At 36.8% G+C, this 19,986-nt stretch overlaps 1 long non-coding RNA gene across 1 annotated transcript; it reads right to left on the bottom strand.

The window, feature by feature from the left end:
• Nucleotides 1–6,839: 6,839 nt before the first annotated feature.
• On the bottom strand, nucleotides 6,840–19,308 carry LOC122352062. Its single transcript, XR_006251838.1, has 3 exons — nucleotides 19,001–19,308; nucleotides 17,777–17,868; nucleotides 6,840–7,007 (listed from the first exon to the last, which is right to left on the bottom strand). It is a non-coding gene; the product is annotated as an uncharacterized LOC122352062 (long non-coding RNA).
• Nucleotides 19,309–19,986: the final 678 nt, after the last annotated feature.

Below are 19,986 nucleotides of genomic sequence, written 5' to 3'. Positions count from 1 at the left end.
AGGGACAAACCAAAGAGAGCAGACCAAACAGGAAAAGCAAGCAAGCAGCAAATGGAGGGGTGTAGCCCGGGCCGACAAAGAGCGCATGGTGGACGCTCACGTTGCATGTATCTGCTTTTGTTTAGAGCAGACAAGAAAGCAGATCTCTGCAAACTTCCCGCTTTCCCGTGCAACCCGAATAACGGTTAACCAGCATAACAAGTAACCTATTTAAGATTAAACCGAGAGTGCGGACATGTTCTATGCTGATTTTTTTCCAAAAAGACGCACAAGCCATGTTGTGCCCTATCCCCCACTGCTGCCGAGTTTTCTTTTATGCATTCACGTTCAGTTCGGCAGCATCAAATCCTCCAGAGAGCCAGCATTGTCCTCCTCCGAGTCCCCTGGGTTTCCCATCACATAGCTGCATCTCTCACGCACACAATATAACACCCAGAAGATCCAGCCGCAAACGGGCTCCTTTTAAACGCTCGCACGCAATTTGAGGAAGATTAATTAAAATGCTATTAAAGCCACTGCTGATTGTGTTGATTCTCAAAGACTTTGCAAATTATTCCACTTTTACTGCGGCCTTAAACAAACGGATTCAATAGCCTTTCACTGATTTCACCCTCTGAATAATAAACATCTGTTATGTCATTATGCGCAGAAATAAAAGGGACACATACTTTCCCCGGCGATGTGGAAAGAACGTTTTGCACCAACAGGAGATCTGCGACTGCGGTGTTACAAATATATGAGCGCCGGGGTTTCGTATCGACGTGGTTTAAGCGCTTTCAAAGGCCGGGGTCTGCTCTAGTGGACTTGAATGTGTAGTCTGTGGTGCATAAAGTGAAACATAAGGCCTAGCAATGACGCTTTGTCTAATAGGATACCGAGCCCGGGGCATTAGGGAAAAAAACGGGCACTGTGGATATGAAAAAAGGACATAAATGGATGATTTAAAGAGATTAAATTAGCCTCCGTTTTAAAACATCTTCTATATTTGTCTCTGACAGTGTTGGGGAAGCTGTACGTCGAAACTGAAACTACTGTAAAGTTACACTTTTTCTTATTTCTTATTTTTGTTGGTTATTGTGGTGAGAGCTCATTTTGGAATTGCTGGCTGCGAATATAAATGCGTTGAGCTCTAAGTAACCATTTCAAACATTTATCTTTGCCTTCAAATGCAATGATGCTTTCTGAAACAAAGATAGTAAACATATCAAGTGTCCTATATGTGTATCCCTACCAAAATATTCAATTTACAGTTTTATCAATTGAAAATGTGTTCAACAACAGCAACAAAACCTGTAGTTGCTACTTAGAACATTTGATACATAATTAATTTGTGACCATTTATGAAACAATAACTGAGAAAACCAAAAATCTTCCTTTCCCCCTCTTTTATATTAACAGTATATAAAAATATCAATCTTGAACACGTGTGTGTATATATATATATATATATATATATATATATATATATATATATATATATATATATATATATATATATAGTTTAGTTTATTATTTGATTCGATTACATTAATCAGACTTTTAAAATTAAGGGGGAACATTTTAGGATAAACCGATTACCTAGAATGACTGAATTAAAACTTTTTTTTTAAACTATATGCCAAAGAATCATTTAGGATATACACCAGAATCAATCTGACTTGCAATGCTATGAGAATTGGACTAAGGTCTGTTTAAGCAGGAATGTTAGATTATTCATTTCGGACATACAGAGTAGACATTAAGTAAAAACAGCCTCAAAACAGTCCCCTCATAAGACTTTACAAGTGTGTTTTGTGTGATTAGCATTAATCATTAATATATTAAACATTTCTTTGTTTTTGGTAATTCAAAGACCAGTCTAAAACATGTATGGGTGAAACCAGCTCCGTTGTTTCATTATCCGCATCCTCGCATATCACTTTGCGGTATATTTAGCCAGTTGCTCGATGCGAATACGCTCACAAGTCTGGTTACCCCTACAAAACTCTCCCTGAGGACTGGAAACTCTAAGTTCAGTCTCATTTCCCACTCGGCGCTCAGCAGCGGCGAGTCCTCGGCTCTCTGATCTTCTCTAGACAAAATGAGACACAGCAGCTCGAACAGAGGGAGCCTGGCGTACGCTATTCCCTGCGCTACTTGAATAGATAATGCTTCTCTTTACTTTCTTTATTCCTTCAAAAAAAAATGCATCAGAGGCCAAATATTAATTCTCCCTGTCACCCAGCAAAAGCAAGGGGAGCGCGACGCACTCGGCATACCAGCCTGTGTTTTAGCATGATTAAGGCACACATAAAGGCCTTTCGCGAGCTGCTTTGAACCTTGCCATTCAATTCTTTTAGTTTTTTGTGCATATTCAAACTTATTCCCCCGCACAGCTGGAAGCTGATCCTGAAAGACAACGTTAATGAAACATATAACAGGTAAAGACAATGGGATTAGTGGCATCCGAGAGCGAAGCACCTCCATCCGGGCTGGCAGGTCCGCTCTTCCCTCTTCCCTGCGCCCATGAATCTCCTTTTAAAAAATGCCAATAGCTGTGATTGCTTAAAGCTCGATCCTTCGGCTCCATAAAGATGCGCGTGGAAAGAATCACATCAAGGAATGACATTGACAGAGGAACTGCTGACTCGCATCAGTGTTTGTCTTTTGATGTGAGAGATCAAATCGATGTACACACTCTCGTCGAACGGCATGCTGGGAGGGGGGGGAGATGGGGATTAGCATTTCGCATCCCCGAGAGTCGAAGGTGCCTGCTTGCCTTAAATCATTAGTGTTTATGTCCTATCGCGCAAAATAATCAGGAGTTTTCTTGTGGGGAGCTGGAAGGAGAGTTCTCCTGAGCTGACTGAAAGATCCCCTTCGCTTCCTCAATTATTAAGTGGCTACATGGGAAATAGGGAAACATTAGCAGGTGTGTAAAAATTTTAAAAGATTAAGTGCTTCAAAAGAGTCACCCAGGGGAGAAAACAGGAACGTGAAACTGCTTTGGCAGTAGGCAGGCAGTGAAACAAACGCTAGAGCAGAAAATGGTTATAGGAGATACACTGCCAAGAGTTAAGTGCATTTCTGAAGTTAAAGCAGTATAAATAGAGAGATATGAGAAGGGTCCAAATGAAGAGTGGTTAGAAGAAGAAAACAAAATTCAAAACCTACAATGCACTTCAAATACGCATTGTCCTCAAAGAATGGCCAATATCACCCACTTATTCCCAAAACTCAGTCTCAGTTATGCACTGCTCGTGGGTTTACAAAAATTCAGAACAAAGTTCTAAAGAAAATATCTTATCGTTTATAAAAGCATTTGTACATCAACTGTAGTACATTTAATTACATTTCATGACTTACCTACAAAATACGTTTATGTATTTGCAGAGAAATGTGTTCTGCCTTTATTAAACTGATGTTACTCAAAATGGTTAATCTGCGAAATCAGCATTCCTACAGCTAGCTAAAACTAAAACCATAAAAATAATTGGTGTTACTTGAAATGAAGTGAATCTTAGATAAAATTAAATATTAAATATATTTCAGCTAGTTGCCAAAATGTTCCATTTTAATTTAACTATATGTACTGAACAACAACTAAAACTGAAATAAAAATAATGAAAAACAAAACTAAAGTACAATTAAATTACTAACGTATAATTATGTTTTTTTGTTAGTTAAAAGTTCATAATGAATTCATTGCAATTCTTAAATATTTATTTGTTAATAATAAGAAGTTTAATACTAATACCATTAAAATAATGACCATTTAACTTTGTGGTTGTGTTTCTCGCATAATAAAATAATGTGCTCAATAAAACAGTAAAATGCGGCAAATTCTTTGGCAAATATCTGTGTAATAAATGTGATAATGTACAGTTATTACACTAAATAACAACCTCAGCAGTGTTGATTTATCCTGGTTTGATTTATTTTGCAATAATGATGCAAAATAAATACTGTATATAAATAAATCGCTCTCACGCCCCTAAATGTACCGTGTACCCATCTCTCAGGTGAAGTACTTATCCTTGGTTATAGTGCAATCCTACGGCAGCTAATGAAAGTATCAGAGTGTGACAGAACAAAGTTGTTAAGAGTTGTGCAGGAATGATTTTGCGGTTAGAGTATCGCGCTTTTCTACACAATTTGAATGCAGAGGGCTTGCTTGCAACTCTACGCTAATGATCAAAGTTGAGAGGGGAAAAATCTCTTGAGTGCAAGTTATGAGGATGAGACGAGCAGAGGAAAATGCTTTGCTATCCAGCTTTGAACACTTTTACACTTTCCAATAAGCTTTGTTTTTTAATTGGCTGAAATTAATCTTAGGGATGTAGATGCCTGATTTGCATTCATTAAAACTCAACCAAAGAAGTCATGCTTAATTCCAATCAAATTTGCTTAATTATGCATGGCGAAAGAATCCCAAATGAGCTGAGGATTTTTTGTTAGCTTTCCTTTTTTTCCTATAGCAAATAAAAAGCTTTTTTCTTTTTGTTTCCTATAGCAAATAAAACGTAATGAAGCTGTCTCTTTGTGTTCTGCTGAATGTTGAGGAGCTGGGCTGCGGCACCTTGAGTCTTTGTTGAAAAACAATATTATGGCTAAAGTAATTATAGGAATCTGCATTTTTCATTGTTAATTGTGGATGTCAGCATCATTAATTTTAATTTACAGCGGGCAATAAAATTAAGAATACTTTGTGCTGATGTTTTAAATCATGCCAGCGAAGGCGATGCATTATGCAACTTAAATTTCAAGAAGATATTGATTAGGGCAGATAGCCTTTTCTATGAATCTTAAACAGGCAGATGCAAGATAAAGCCTGAGGTATCACTTTCGCTCGCTGTCACTGCACCGGACGAGAGAAAGGACATCCATATTCCCTGTGATGCTACTTTGGCAGTGAAAAATAAGTGATGGGAATGAAATGTGGAATAAATATACAGGAGAAATAAAAAGCGATGCGGAGCTTATACTATATTCAGCCACTTGGAAGACTATTCACATTGTCAAAGGCACTGTTGCAATATGCCAAGTGAATTTTTTGCACTATTAAAGTAAGTTATCGACTGATATAAGTAATAAAAATGGAAATACGTAGGTGTGTGGAGCCAAAGCAGAACACACGTCATATCTTAAAATATTTCAATCAGTGCTTTATTTGTTTCAAGCCAGGTTTCCTTTCATATGTTCTGTGATCTACGTTTCTTGAGCTGCAAAATATGTGCGACTGGCAGCGTAACAAGAGCACTTTAGGTTGTCTCTATTGTGCAGGACAACACAATGTGCTTGCACCAACACCATTTGATTAATAGCCTCTTTTCTTCTTTGGTGTACAGGATATATCCAGCTGCAAGAAGCTTTGGAGCATTGTACTTGGAAAACAAAGGAAGAATAAAATTGATCTTTCTGGAAACAGAAATCAATGAATAGTTATTTCCTGTTTCATGCATGTTATTTAGACAGTCACCGAGTTGCAAGAATTCCCCTTTCTGCTTTAAGAATAGCAAGGACATGACGGAAAAGTGTAGAGGGACGTTTTTAGTGTAATTACGCTTCAAGGCATTTAATGCAAAAATGAAAAAATAAATTAGCTTCTGAATTATTGGTCATTTTGACAAAATGGTAAAAACAGGCTACTACTTTTAAAAGGAGTTCACCATGTAAACCCTCATGTTACTTCAAACCTGTATGACTTGCATTCTTTTTTTTAATGGAATAATATTTAAGAATTAGCAAGGACTTGACTGTTTTTTGTGAATATACTTCAATACATTGTAACTTCGATAGGCCAAAGAGGGCCAAAATAAAGGTGAATCAAAATAAAAATTTTAAAGAAATAGTTCCCCCCAAAATGTTAGATTTTTCTCATTTATGCACCTCGCTCCAAACCTATATGACCTATATGATTTCTGTGGAAAACAATAAAAGATTAGGTCGATGAAGGTGTTGATGAAAGTATGACTAAGTATTCCCGGTTGTTCATTGGTTGTAAATGTAAAGCATAGGTATATATTTAATGTTTTGAGTCTAGTTATGATTCAAGACATTGCAACTTTAACGCCAAGATTTTTAAAAAATAGCTCAGCCAAAAACATAAAAAATAAAACATCACTTTTCTCATGTTACTCCAAATTTGTATGACCTATTTTCTTCTGTGAAAAACAAAAGAAGATATTTTTAAAAAAGGTTCCAATGGAAAATGTTTCAAAAAAACAACAACCCTGGATTCTGTTTACTTTCAAATAAAAAGATTTTCCAAATAATGACTGTTTTGGTTTTTGGTTGAACTGTCCCTTTAAGGAAGCAAGATATCATATTGTCAGATTATAATTTTTTTTGTCCTGTATGGAAATAAAAACATTACTGCCAAGGAATAAAAAAGACATCACAGCCAAGCACGGTTATAATTGCCATGTTTGTGGTCCCTGGTTAGATTTATGTCTAGAAAGATTTGCCTGTGCCTGTTCTGCATAAAGGACTATTATTTCTTGGGGGTGATTGTGTTGCTATCACAAAAGCTTCTCTGCTCGATTGTTCTGTTTCGAAGTTGGAGGGCTGCCCGTGGCCTTTTTTTTTTATTACTCAGGCAACTCCAACTATCAGCTCCATTTTCCTCTTCCTGCTTTTTTCCTGTCAGACACTGAGACAAGTCACTCCGATGTAACAATGAGGGTGATTTCATTTGACTTATCACACACACTAACAGCTAAACCAGCTGCCCGGACTTTGATCCAATGCACTTCCTGCAGTGGACTTCCTAAAACAGGCGGTAAACAGCCTGAAAATATGCTGTCATTACTTCAGAGCAGCGAAAACATTTCAAATTGATTATTTTACCTGTTGCCTGAGGTCCCCCCGGACCTGAAAGAAAGCAGGCCTGGCTTAGTAGTGCTCCGGCCCCCGAGTTTCCCCAATGCAAATCTTGAGACAATGCTGTTAATTCGGTCATGTGATCGCTGAATGCCGCAGGGGCATAGCGACAGGAAACCATACGGACCTGTAGCGTTGGCATTCTTCTGAAAAAAAAAAAAAAAGTAAAAATTGCCCCTGCGGTTTGGGAAATGCCCTTTTATTCATACCACTGTCCTTCGTTCTCCCGAAGGTTAACACGGAGCCATTACTTCCATTGTATTGCGAACGAGAGAAAATAAGTCACACGTGCTCTTAAGGGATTTTCCCTTTCTCCATTAAGCATTCTTTTTCACGAGGGGCTAAATCATTGACATCGCTTTAGGCTTTCTGGTCAACACGGTTGAATACAAAAGACTGGAGATTAATTCAGCAATCTGTGACATCATTGTGTGAATAATTCATTCTGAAGGCCAGATAAGAAATGATCTGTGTGGAAATTAATAGCGCTTATTTAATAACATTCTCCCACGGATTCTCGGCGCTACATGACGGCGCTGGAGTCGCGGAGAGCGGGTTCAAAAATCAAGGCGGATGATTCATTCGCACTCCTCTGGTAGTTGAGTTTGATGGATCATTCTTAAAAGCGTCGTCGCTAATCTTCAGCTCCTCTTTTTTAGGTTATTCACAGATCAGTGAGTTTTCTGGCTAATCCGGGTTTTGATGCTCCCCTGTCTGTGTACATGGTATTCATCATATCTTGACAAGAGGAGTCCTTCAGACAACAAATAACCTTCAGTAAGGGGACGTGAGCAGTAGATGTGCAGTTATTTTGGATATGTATCACAGAGGGGTAAGAACACAGCGGGAGATGAATGGTGTCCTTGTTGGCAGTGGGAATGGACCCCTTTCCGGCTCCTCAGAATAATCATTCTGAACCCTAGCCATGCCTTCGACAACTTAATCAGACAGCCTACTACCTGTAAAGTGGCTGGGCTGATTTGATTGCCATTTTTATTGGATCCCCCGCCCATAAATCAAAGCAATGGGGACGGTTCTACAGACATGACCACTCGTCATTCGCTAGTAGCCTTGGAAACATTGTTGCAGGAGTTGTGCGACTGTCAGTGGGGGTAAATCAGACTTTGGAAATTTTGCCCCTTCTCCAGAAGAGCGTTATGGTTAGAGTAAATCATCTTGAAAATTGATGTCACTTTGCCAAAGTGGTTCACCTATCCCTCGATGGAGCTCTGTCATCCCGTGTCAATGTCAGCACTTTCATCTTACTTTCTAAAAAGTGCCTTTTCCACATGATGGGTGACTAAGGAATCGCTAAACTGCAGTGGGAAACTTTTCTCAAACAAACAGTTTTGGAACAGTACATGCTTAGAGCCTCTCAAGATTTATCCTTAAATAGAACAGCGCACCCAAAAACTAATATTTTTGTCTGTAGTCATTAATCACATCACACCAAACACAGAAGCAGAAATTTTGAGAATGCGCGCACATCTCTGTTTTATATGTCCATGTTGTAAATATAAAAAAAAAAAAAAAAAATAATAATTTAATTTAATTTATTTAACTAAATAGCACACATTATCCAGTGTCCAAAATTATTTCAAAAACAATAATAATATCTGCAGTTTGTTTATGAAAGACGCTGGTATATAACGGTCTAAGAACCTGGTATAAAAGTCAAGTCACATAAAAATATTATTTTAAAAAGTAATTTGATGGAGAAAAAAAAAAATTATGAAAAGTAATAAAATATCAAGGGATGTGGGATTGAGATGTCCCTTCCAGTTGTGTGTCAAAAGTGAGAGGGCTAATGATATGCTAAGGATTGAAAATTACCATCTCGGATATGTCTAAACCAGTAAACTGGTAAACAAGCCTCCTGTTAGGAACAGGGATGATTTGAATCAACAAGGGTGAACAGATATGGATACTCCCTGCATTAGTGTTAATAGGAATAGATTATGGAGGGATTTGGCGATGTGACCTTCAGTGTACTAATTGAAATAGTATTCAGAGTCAGCAGTGGAGTAATCAAGTTAAACACAGAATCATAAATCATCATGAGAAGCGCTGTCACAACTAAGCCATTAGCCCCTGTTTTTCATCCACACACCCTCATGGAAATATCTGCCACGCTGCTCCGTAGGTTAATAGGAACAGAAATGGCATTTAAAGTCTATTTGGATCAAATGTACTGCGCGCCTGAAAGTAGAACTTCGCTAATTTACAGGTAATGTGAATTGATGTGGTTATGGTAGGGGATACTTGAGCCTACAGTGGAGTTAGACTTGGGACTGCTCGGATCTGTTCTTCATGTGGACCTTGACATGCAGGATTCAACAGGTCTGCATTAAAATTATTTAAATTATATATATATATATAATTATTTCAAACGATTTACATTTTACTTGCAAATGACAAAAGAAAATGGTTTGTTTACATTTAAATATTAAGCTAAAATCTCAGGAGGTAGTTTAAACGAACAAGTCAAAGGGTTTGGCTTACCAAAAAATTATAATAATAATAATAATAATAATTCATTAAAAATATATATCTGCAAATCTGGCTGAATAAAGTGTGGCATTCAGCATTTGTGGTCACTTGTGTCTTCTGTGATGCATATAGCAGCACTCCGTGACACTGGGTGGTTTGTCAAAGTTCCTAACATCTTTATTGATATCAACAAGTACTCTCCTAGCAAATAGCTTTTTAATTGTTGCGAAATGAGTGAATTAGATACTAAACAGTCGGTTAGCGTCAATGAAACGTCTTTCACAGAAGAGTGACCACCAAACTTGTCAGAACGCTGATAAGAGGCTGAACTGGAATGCTTACATGGCATTAATCAAATAGCTACGTCTAATTAAACGGGTTTAAAACGCGGCTTTTTCTAAATGTTGCTCAGGTATTGCAATAATTTTTGATCACCCAAGCCTGGAAGACAAATAATTAGAACTGCCACACCATTCTGATGAGTGATGTCAGCGTCTCGGAGTGACCTTCCCACTGCTAATTAATTTTCATCCCGAGAAAAAAAAGACCCTGTTGTTGCACATTATTAATTGAGTTCATGAAAAGATGCGGCTGATTAATTTTTGTTGATAATACTTGTCATTCCAGGGAGCGTTGGTGATCATTTTATGGCTTTTTGTTTTAGCGCTCCTCAAAGTTGGTCCGACTCATCTGCGGTGCCATTAATTCACTCCAAAGCTGGAATTGCAGGACAAAATACATTTAGAGTTAATTACGAATGAGCTGCTTTGCTTCTGAAGTGTATTTACCAGAAAAAAGCTACGAGTTGCGGTTTAATATCAGCCAAGTCATATCAGAATAACCGTCATGCAGCATATGCAAAATCACCGTTTGCATATACTTAAGTTATATTTTTGGGAAACTCTAAAGAACACCTAGGTACTTTCTTTACGTCGGCTGTGAGGAAAAGTTAGTGAACCCTTTGGATTTCTGCTGAACTGACTGGATTGTTTGACTCCAATTACCCCCGTTTCAAGCTGTCAATATCACAGAGCTTTATATCTATTGCACTTTCATATCTATCCATCATAGATCTTCTTTTCCTGACATTGCTCACTAGCTAACATTGTTCTGTCAATGATCCTGATTGTTTAAATCGCTTCTTTAATAAAAGTATGGCGGTTACTTTTATCATCTCACTGGTGCACCGGTTTGCTCCGGAGATACGAGCGCCACAGTAAATTGGATCGTGTCATGACCCTATCCCACGCCCCTTTTCTCTCGCTCATTTCCTGTTAAGTCTAAATCAATATGCGAGGCATAAAAAGCTTCCCAAAATAAATAAAAAATAAGATCAACTTTAGTTATTACTTAAAAAAAAAAAGATCATCTCGCACTTCAAAAGCCATACACAGAAAAATCCAGAGAATTCCATATAGGTTACAAACTTTCTTTCACAGCTGCGCGGTGTCGTTGTAAGCGTCTCCTAATGTTGCAGGCAGTCAATGGCACTCACAGAAATATTAGAGTTCTCAGGAGGCCTTTCTCAACATAAAATGAGTCCCCAGCTCAGAAGGGCTGCTATTCTTTGATAAGGTATTGCTGCAGAATGCTGTAAAGAAAACCATTATGAATTGATAATGCTGGGCACAGACTTGTTAATAGAAAAAAAAAAGTCATTTATCTGAAACGTCTCACAATCGTCTGTGAAATGCAAGATGTCATTGAGCTGGTGAAAATGTGTCTCTTAATGAATATTCTGACAATTTCCAAGCATTGTCCTTGACGGCCTAAATGTATGTGAATAGCGCAGCGTGTCATGGTTGTAAAATGACATTAATAGAACTGTAATTATACAGCAGCACTGTTATATTTCACTGCTGTATGTTATTATGCTTGGCATAATAAAATAATACTTGAGGACTAATAAACAGAATTCTGTGTGCAATTTCTTTAGCGACATACAGTTTACAGTGAACAACGCTGGCCTTAGCCTGCAGTCTTAAAAGTGCTCAAAATATGATGATTTAAACTGGATAAATATTCTTTAATTAAGTCTCATGTGAATTGATAACACCTCAGTTGGAGGGAAACATAGACTTTATGGCTTTACAATATTAATCCGCTGGTTTGTGGTTTACCTTAATTGTCATTCCCAGAGAAACTTAAAACACAACAGCACATATACAGAATAGTTTATACTTGTTTTGAGAGTGGAGAAAAAAAATAGCAACACTTTACAATAAGGTTTCATTAGTTAATGTTAGTTAATGTACTAACTTGAACTAATAATGAACAATACATTCATTACGGTGTTTAGTCGTCTTTGTTAATGTTATCTAATGAAAATAGTTGTTAACTGTGAGTTCATGTTAATTCGAAATGCATTAACCAATGTTAACTTTCGATTTTAATAATGCAATAGTTGAAATTAACATTAACCAAGATTAATAAATGCTGTAGAAATAGCTATAGTTCATTCTCAACTAGTGTTTACTAATGACGCTTATTGAAAAGTGTTACCAGCAACAGTTTTATTTATTTATTTAAACACTTTTGTCCTTTGATCATGAAGTTTAATCTTTCTTTTTCTCAGAAAGCATATATAAACATTTAAAAACCTCAGATCTCATAGTCAGTCTGTCTGTCATATATATATATATTCCTGAAACTACAATACACTGAAACAAATGAATGCATGTTATTTACAAAACTTTAGTATAGAAGTTCAAAGTAATTTAAAGTTATATAACACACACACACACACAACAGGCACACTCTAAACAGTCAAGACTTTGAAATGCTAAAGAGCTGAATAAAAGAATAAAAGTATTGGCGTGAAATCCAAGAGTCTAAACAGAGGGGATATCAGGGGATTAATGACTGATTGCCATTCATCTCTTAACCTGAAGGAGATGGGCTGCTTGAATCCTCCTTCTCTGGAGGTGAGCATATGGACAGTGCATCTGTTTTTGTGTGGAGCTGAGTGATTCTGCGTCGAGTGTAAAACTGGGATTCTGTCCAACTCAAGAGTAAGGTGTCCCCACCTGATAAATGGTGTATGCTTTCCAGATTGCATGTTTGACCATTTAAACTTAATTAATCGCTAGTGTTCAAAGACAATGTTTCATGTTGTTGGAGGCTTAAAAAGTGTTGTTTGTTTTCAAGTTTGGGAACACTAAAAAAAACTGCTTGCAACACTGCGCACCACTTCAAGCCTGCTTCAAGTTTGGGCAGCCATGCTGTAGTTAACACGAGCAAGTGTTTGTCTTTGGAAACATTAACCAAACATTGAAAGCCATTCAGAAAGAGAGAGACCGGTTTCATTTGTCTCTTCAAACACAAATCCCTAAATAAACCATGAGCATCCCCCAAAACAATATAGCTTTCAGCACCACCCACTGGTAGGAAACGTCCCATATAAATACTTTAGCCAACAGAAATGATATTCTCGCAAGACTCTGACCCTCTGTCATTTCAAACCGCCTTTCACCCCTCACTCACCCCATCAGAGAGCATTCAATCATCTGTAATTGTGATCACACATCACCCTTACAAAACAACTGCTGCAAATGCAATCTATAACTGGACCCGAACAGGGAATGGAAATCCCATTCCTGGGAGCTCTAAAACAAACAATGTGTTAGTCCTATCAGTAACCTCTATCCTGAGAGGACAAGGTTAACATCGACACTCTGTGAATTGGTGCACCCAAAATAACAATCGCACCGAACAACACAATCAAAGCGCTCCCGCGTTCCCTCATTGTTTAATTTTCTGGTTTTTATCTGAGATATCTCCCAGCGTGCTCTTATCTTTGACCCTCAGCTTGTAGCTTTGTGGCAGCTTCCCTTTTAGATGGCTGATGACCTTGGGAGGGATGTCATTAAACCCTGACCCATTTGATGATCCCCTCATGTGGAATACATATGCCAAACGGGAGCCGCTTTCACGCAGCAGGGGTGACGTGAAATACTTACAAAAATATGACTTGACACACTTTATCAAATGGGGAAAGATGAAGACAAAACAGCTGCTGCTGCTGTCGTAAGCAATCTGGCCGTGATTGAATAAAAGTGTCAAGAAAAGGGCCGCTTGATGGTCTTTTGTTCTCTCCCATCCAGGTTGATGTTAGTTTGAGCTGTCAGGGGGGAATCACAGCTGTGTGATTTATCAATACTCCAGTGACCTTGTAGCCGGCGGAGGATGAGAGCACAGCGCCCCCCGTTTGAAATCTTGCTGAATGCCCAGAAACGATCCACATTTTGGGTCTGCGTGCCAAGTGGTGCTTCAGCCGCCAAAAGAAGGGAGTTTGCTTGCACTGTGGATTTCTTTGAGAGTTGCACAAAAAAAAAAAACAACACTAAACAAAAAGGCTCAGTGAACAACAATTTTTGCAAAGGATTAATATTCTACATTCATTTATAAATACGCAGGTGTCCATTTATAATGCATTCACGATAATTGCAAAAAGAGTGTATAAACAAATTAAAGAAAGAGGGCAAAACTGTTGTACTTTCAATTTTACTTGTCTTTGTTTACACTAATGAGAAGAAAACAACACTTAATGTTGTAAAGTACACATTTAATTAGTTATTTTAATTCTGCTAAGTCTGCTTGCCTATTAGATTTCAATTACTTATATTTATATACTTATATTTATAAACTTTACTGCTTTATTTCTATCTATATTCTAAAAGTTTGAGTAATTGGGGACAAATCTATTAGTTAAAATATTCACACTATACAGATGAAGCGTCTAATAACAAAGCGTCTTTAACATTAAAACGACATCGACATTTCAGCATTTATCTTGATCACGTCTCTCAAAACCGAAAAATGTCACCTAATTTAACCTGATCGCTATGTTTTTAAACTTGTTTAAAACAAAGTAGCAGAAACGTTTACACAAATGTGTCTTCATTGTTTAGTTGTTTTTTTTTCCAAAAGACAAGCATTGTTATGATGAACCAGATGTTATACCAGCATTGCACATTCATTACATCCATAAACCCATCTGTGGAATAGATTTTATGCAAATTTTTCAAGGGATCTGCATAAATAAAGTCCTAATTAATACCTCAGAAGAAACCTCTGTACTGTTTGATACTAAAGTGTTCTTAATTATGAAGGGAAAGGTAAGATGCCCCCAGGTAAAACTCAACAAATGGATAGCGATCAAGAAACATGGCGAGTTTTGTACTCCGGACCTTTTGTTCTTCTGACCTGTGATGGAATAATAATTAAAATAATGCAGCCTAATGTATGACCCGCTGTGATCATTTCTCATTGCATGGCTTTTTGATAGATTACTGCTTGTGTTATTTAAGTGGAATACCAGCCTGCATGTTTAAATGGCGTAATGCATATAAGAAGCTTAATATTTTCACAAATAAAAGCTGACACATTAATATAATACATTAAATAATACATATAAATGACATTATTTTGCTATGCAATATGAAGACAAACATACATTCTAAGAGTACGTAAGTGTTCAAATGCGTACAGTAAATTCTAAAAGTATGTCATATATATCTGATTACACTTAGAACAATCGCATTGAGACATTTCCCAGGGTAGACTGGAGTCTATTTAAAGCGTTTTTTTGTACCAATCCTTCTAATAAAACCTAATTAATTTCCCCTTTTTTCGCTAGGAATGCACAACATGTTTAACCAGATGCCTTTGGAGCAGTCCATTGATTGGCAGGTCTGTTTTTCACAAGACACTGATGGCTTTAATGGTGAAGGTGCCCCTTTGTTTAGATTTTATTGACTTGAGCCAGAAGAGGCTTAGCTTTATCATAGTATTCCACATCACTTTCGGGGCTTAACCAGCGCGTTTCACATGACAGTAAATAATACTGTTGGTCAAATAATTCATTAGCACAACAATAAAGAGAATAATAATAGGCAAATCTGTGCATGTACTTGAAGCCGAAGAGATGAGTGAAGGGAAGGGAGGGGTAGACAGAGGCTAATAGAGACAGCTTTGTCATGTGATTAGTGGTCGGCTCTGAAGGAATCTGGCCAATGACTAAACAGAAGGAGGTGTGGACAGATCAGCTAATGGCTCGGAATGCGGCGGCTAAGGAAGGACCAGTTACTCTTATATTTCAGCTCATATATATATATATATATATATATATATATATATATATATATATATAGCATTTTACCTAATACAGCCTCTAACTTAGATAATTAACCAGCAGTGAAAGCAGGTTTGTAGATTAATAATCAGATAATCATAAACATTCTGTAATAGAATCTTAAAATTATACAGCTGGCCTCATGTTTTTAGACGATTAGAAGTCATACTTGAAAATAAACATCACAGCATGTTAAAGAGAGAAGCATTTTAAGAAAGACAAGCCAAAATTCAAGCAAAAAAAAAAAAACGATTATGGATACACTACTGTATAGATCTATACCATAGTGTTTATCGACCGATATTTGATTTTCTTTTTAAATTACATGTTTACAAATTAAATTGTACATTGAGCACCTAAAGTCGATTTTTAAAAACACTAATTGTTTTTTTTATATAATCTTTAGCAAACCTCTAAATGAATACGTATTCTTTTTATATTGTGCATTATAATTGTGCGATTCGTTTAAAACTGCATTTTCATTTTTAGTTATAAGTCTTTCCGTTTTGAATTTATGCTAAATTGTTTCAAATTAATATTAGCCGTTAATCAGTTATCACTCATAACATGAATGTAATTATGGACTCAGTAAATGCGTCCTTGAAAAGTTTGTCGGGGTTTAAATAATGCGACAATAGTGTTCAATAATGTCGAAAATGAAGACTGGGCACCTGTGGTTCCTCTGCTAGGACACCTGTGTAAACTTGATCCGACATCTGGGTAAAAGTAATTGCACAAATGTCTGAGAATGTCAGCTCTGCGAAAATCATTTGTTTGCAGATGCCATTTAGCTGAATAAAATATGATTTGGTAATTTAAGTGTGGCTTAAGAGTCTAAATACTTTTTGGGGCCAGTGTAAGCTATTTCAACACCTAACATCTGTTGTGTAGGATATTTTTCCTGCTGCCCCCAAAACTGGCAACTGTTTCCTCCAATCTCACAGATGAATAGAGGCATAATGATCTGAGCCTTGAGTGAATATTACAGCATTATAATCTTATTCGTTTGATGTAGCAATTGGACAGATGTTCTCTTGATTCAACGCTTTTTTGGTTACAAAACGTCCTCCGCGAGGCTTACAAATATTTACCCATGTAGCAGTGTGAAACTCGTTATGCTGGAGTAGATAAGCTTTGTATGTTTGACTAAAGCATTGCTGTGCTGTTCCTTAATTGCTTCAAATATACAAACCGCTCAGAGACGTAAATACATTGTTTTGAAACAAACGAGTTGGCGATAAGCTCGCAAGTTCAGCTTACTGTTTTAACACTAAATTTATGAATAATCTTTTTTTTTTTAAAAACTATGAGTCGGTATCAGTGCGCAAAATGGGATTTCATGAAGATAGAGTAGTTCACCCAGGAAAAAAAATTGGACGAAAACCCGAAAGGCCATACATGATGGATTTGTTTATTACAAAAATGCAGCTTTTTGCTTCACAAGACATTAAATGATGGACTAGAGTCGTGTTGTGGATTACTCTGATGTGTTTATCAGCTGTTCGAACTCTGATTCTGACGGCACCCATTCACTGCAGAGGATCTTTGGTGAACAAGGCATTTAATGCAAAATTTCATCATATATGGCATGACGGTTAGTAAACGTTTAGAAACATTCAGGTTGAGCTATTACTTTATAAGAACAAAAACAGCACGACAAAGGTTTTCTTATATTTAACTAAATATCTATGTGTTCTACTTTCTTACTGTACATAAAGTAACAGATCACCTTTCAGATTATTAGTCACATATCTATATAACTGAGTGCATGACAGAGGAAAATAATGTATATAAAAATAGTGCTTTTTATTTTATGTTTTTTAATCTGTTTTGCACAGAGTTAAAAACTTAGCAATCATTAGTCCATTCTCACATTAACTTACATTAAATTCCTTTAAATTTGGATACACTTGAGTGTTCCCATGTGATTTTGTTCTTTCCAGCATTCAACAAAAAAAGCAGTTTCTGCTATCAGATGAATCCTCTCTCTCTCTCTCTCTCTCTCTCTCTTTCCTAAACAAGGGATGGGTTGTCTAGCAAGGAGAACACCTGTAATACACAGATGAGCGTACCTGAGCCAACCGTCCCAACCGAGTCAATATGCAATTATTTCAACTGAAGATCCACCACTGTCTACATCAAACGCTCCACATTCCTTGGGCAGATTAGCCAAAATTATCTTTTATTATTTTGGCCTGCACGGGAGAATTGAACTCTATCTGGTCCACATTGCGATGAAATTCGAGACAGCTTGAATGGCAGTGGTATGTTTGGAGTTTGGATAATACTTACCTTTTATGAAAGGGCCAACGGCGGCAGGAGATTAATAACTGAACACTGAGTGCCTTTCACTGATGCTATCCCTCTGGTCGTCTTGTAAAAGCCTGTTGAGAGGTTAAATTAAATTGCTGTAATAAATGTTTGGTTTCAGCGACGCTGTATCATTGAAAATCAAACAAACACCGACAGGCTTCTGTGCGATGAGGATCTGAGATGGAAAATGAATAGGCGGCGAGGGGCGGCGGGGGGGGGGCATGTACTGTAGCGAAGTATTATGTACATTTGAAACTGACTTGTTTTCACTTAAACATTAATTAAATTGGAGCTAGAGGAACAATTATATTGATGAATGTTTTTGGAGCTACTGTAATTAAATTAATCCATTTAATTAACAAATTATATTGAACTTTTCCCCAGAGAGCAACATTAGACTTGTGCTCTCTCTTACAAACAAGCAAAAATAATGGTGTGGAAATGATTGCAAAGATCAGAAGGAAATGAAACTGTGTCAAGCAAAATGCACAGACAAAGGCAGACCGATGGAGTGTGCATTGTCATCTGTTGTAACACAATCATGGATGATTGTAACGCACGGGGGAAAACATAATTGGATCAAAACTTTTTCATACCTTAATGGGCTACTCTAGAGAGATCTGGTTCCCTCATTTGCAAATTAAATTTGATAGCATTCTGACAGCACATTGCAGCTCTATATATGTATTTAAATTACTAAATTATTACAGCAACTTACATTATGCTCAAAGAAGCGGTTCAAAGGGCTTAAAAGTCTCACATTTTAATTTATTTTGCACTGTATCAGGTAAAGGAATAACATATAACACTAAAGAATTCGTGGCCTACTGTAATTCAGCAACTACTACTCTACTCAACTACTAATTAATGATAATAATAATAAACCTCAAAGCAGAATGGAATATTGTCCTATTAATAACAGAAGATGTTTTATCCATGTGATAACCATATTCAGAGTTAGAGCCCAGATGACTGGCGACTAAACAATGCCATCTAGAGGCAAAGAGCTGACACTGCAGTGAGATTGGCCTTCTCTGACAAAACAAGTGGCCCACATCAAATTTTTCACATTTCATGCAATAAAGAAAAACTAAGGCGGACAAAGACACGACTGCAGATGTTGTATGCTATATTAATTAGCGTGTAGAAGCGTCAGTGCATACAATAACACAGAGAAAGCGTTTCAACAACATTGTAAGTTACCTCACGGTGTTTTCTCAGAGGAAAGCTGGAGAATGGGCCTCTTTTAGATGTTTATTCTTCTTCGTCGGTCCGGTTCGAACGTCTCAACCGCTTCCGGTAAAAAGGGAAATGGAAAAATTTTATCGTGTGATAGTAATAATGTCTGTTTTAATAATCTTAAGAGAGCGTTCGTGATAACCATTTTCGTAGAATCTTATAAAACTAAAATCGACGTAGCAGACGCAAGACGTTGAATAAAGTAATTATGGAAAGGGCATTTGATCATCTTCAGCTTTTTTATATTTCATATTTATTTTGGAGTGCGCTATAATTGGTGTTTATTACGAAAAAAAAAAAAAAAAAAGGTTACGTCACCGACTATTTCGAAACAGGTCAGTCTTTTGTTTAAAAAAAGGCGCACGTGATTTACGCTGCAAGGATACGCCAAGGTTGCCATCTCCTTCTTTAGTAACAGACTTCATTTTATTTGGGAAAAATAGGCAGCACAGTAACTGATTGTTATGAACTTGAAAATATTGTACAATGTCTTAAAAATAATAACAATTGCTCATAACACGAACAGTGTTTAGACCTGCAGTATCTTCTTCGGTGTTTGGGGAAGCAGGTGGTCTTGAATGTTTATTCAGATGTTACTTTGTCCAAGCTTAATATCATATTCTCTCTCTTTTAGGTTTTGTTGTGTTGCAAACTAGCCTTTTCTCACAATTTCAAACCTCACAAGACTTATTTGGAACAATTGCTTTATTTAATGAAAATTGGTGTAAATATAATATATGTTCTCTGTTGAATATGATGGGTAACCATGGTGACATTTTCATTTTTTTCATCGAGTTTAATGACTCTTCTTATTAACCTTTTTGCAAAAGTATATAAATGTATTATTGTTATTATTACATTTTGTAAAATAAAATTCATGTTGAATTTCTATAATTCAAATTTAACTACTGCTATGCCATATAACCTATGTTTCTCTTGTTTGCAACTGT

The sequence above is a fragment of the Puntigrus tetrazona genome, chromosome 9 (assembly GCF_018831695.1).
Source record: "Puntigrus tetrazona isolate hp1 chromosome 9, ASM1883169v1, whole genome shotgun sequence".
Taxonomy (NCBI): domain Eukaryota; kingdom Metazoa; phylum Chordata; class Actinopteri; order Cypriniformes; family Cyprinidae; genus Puntigrus; species Puntigrus tetrazona.
The sequence above is the reverse complement of the archived record's forward strand: the minus strand, read 5'-3'. Positions and strand labels throughout refer to the sequence as shown.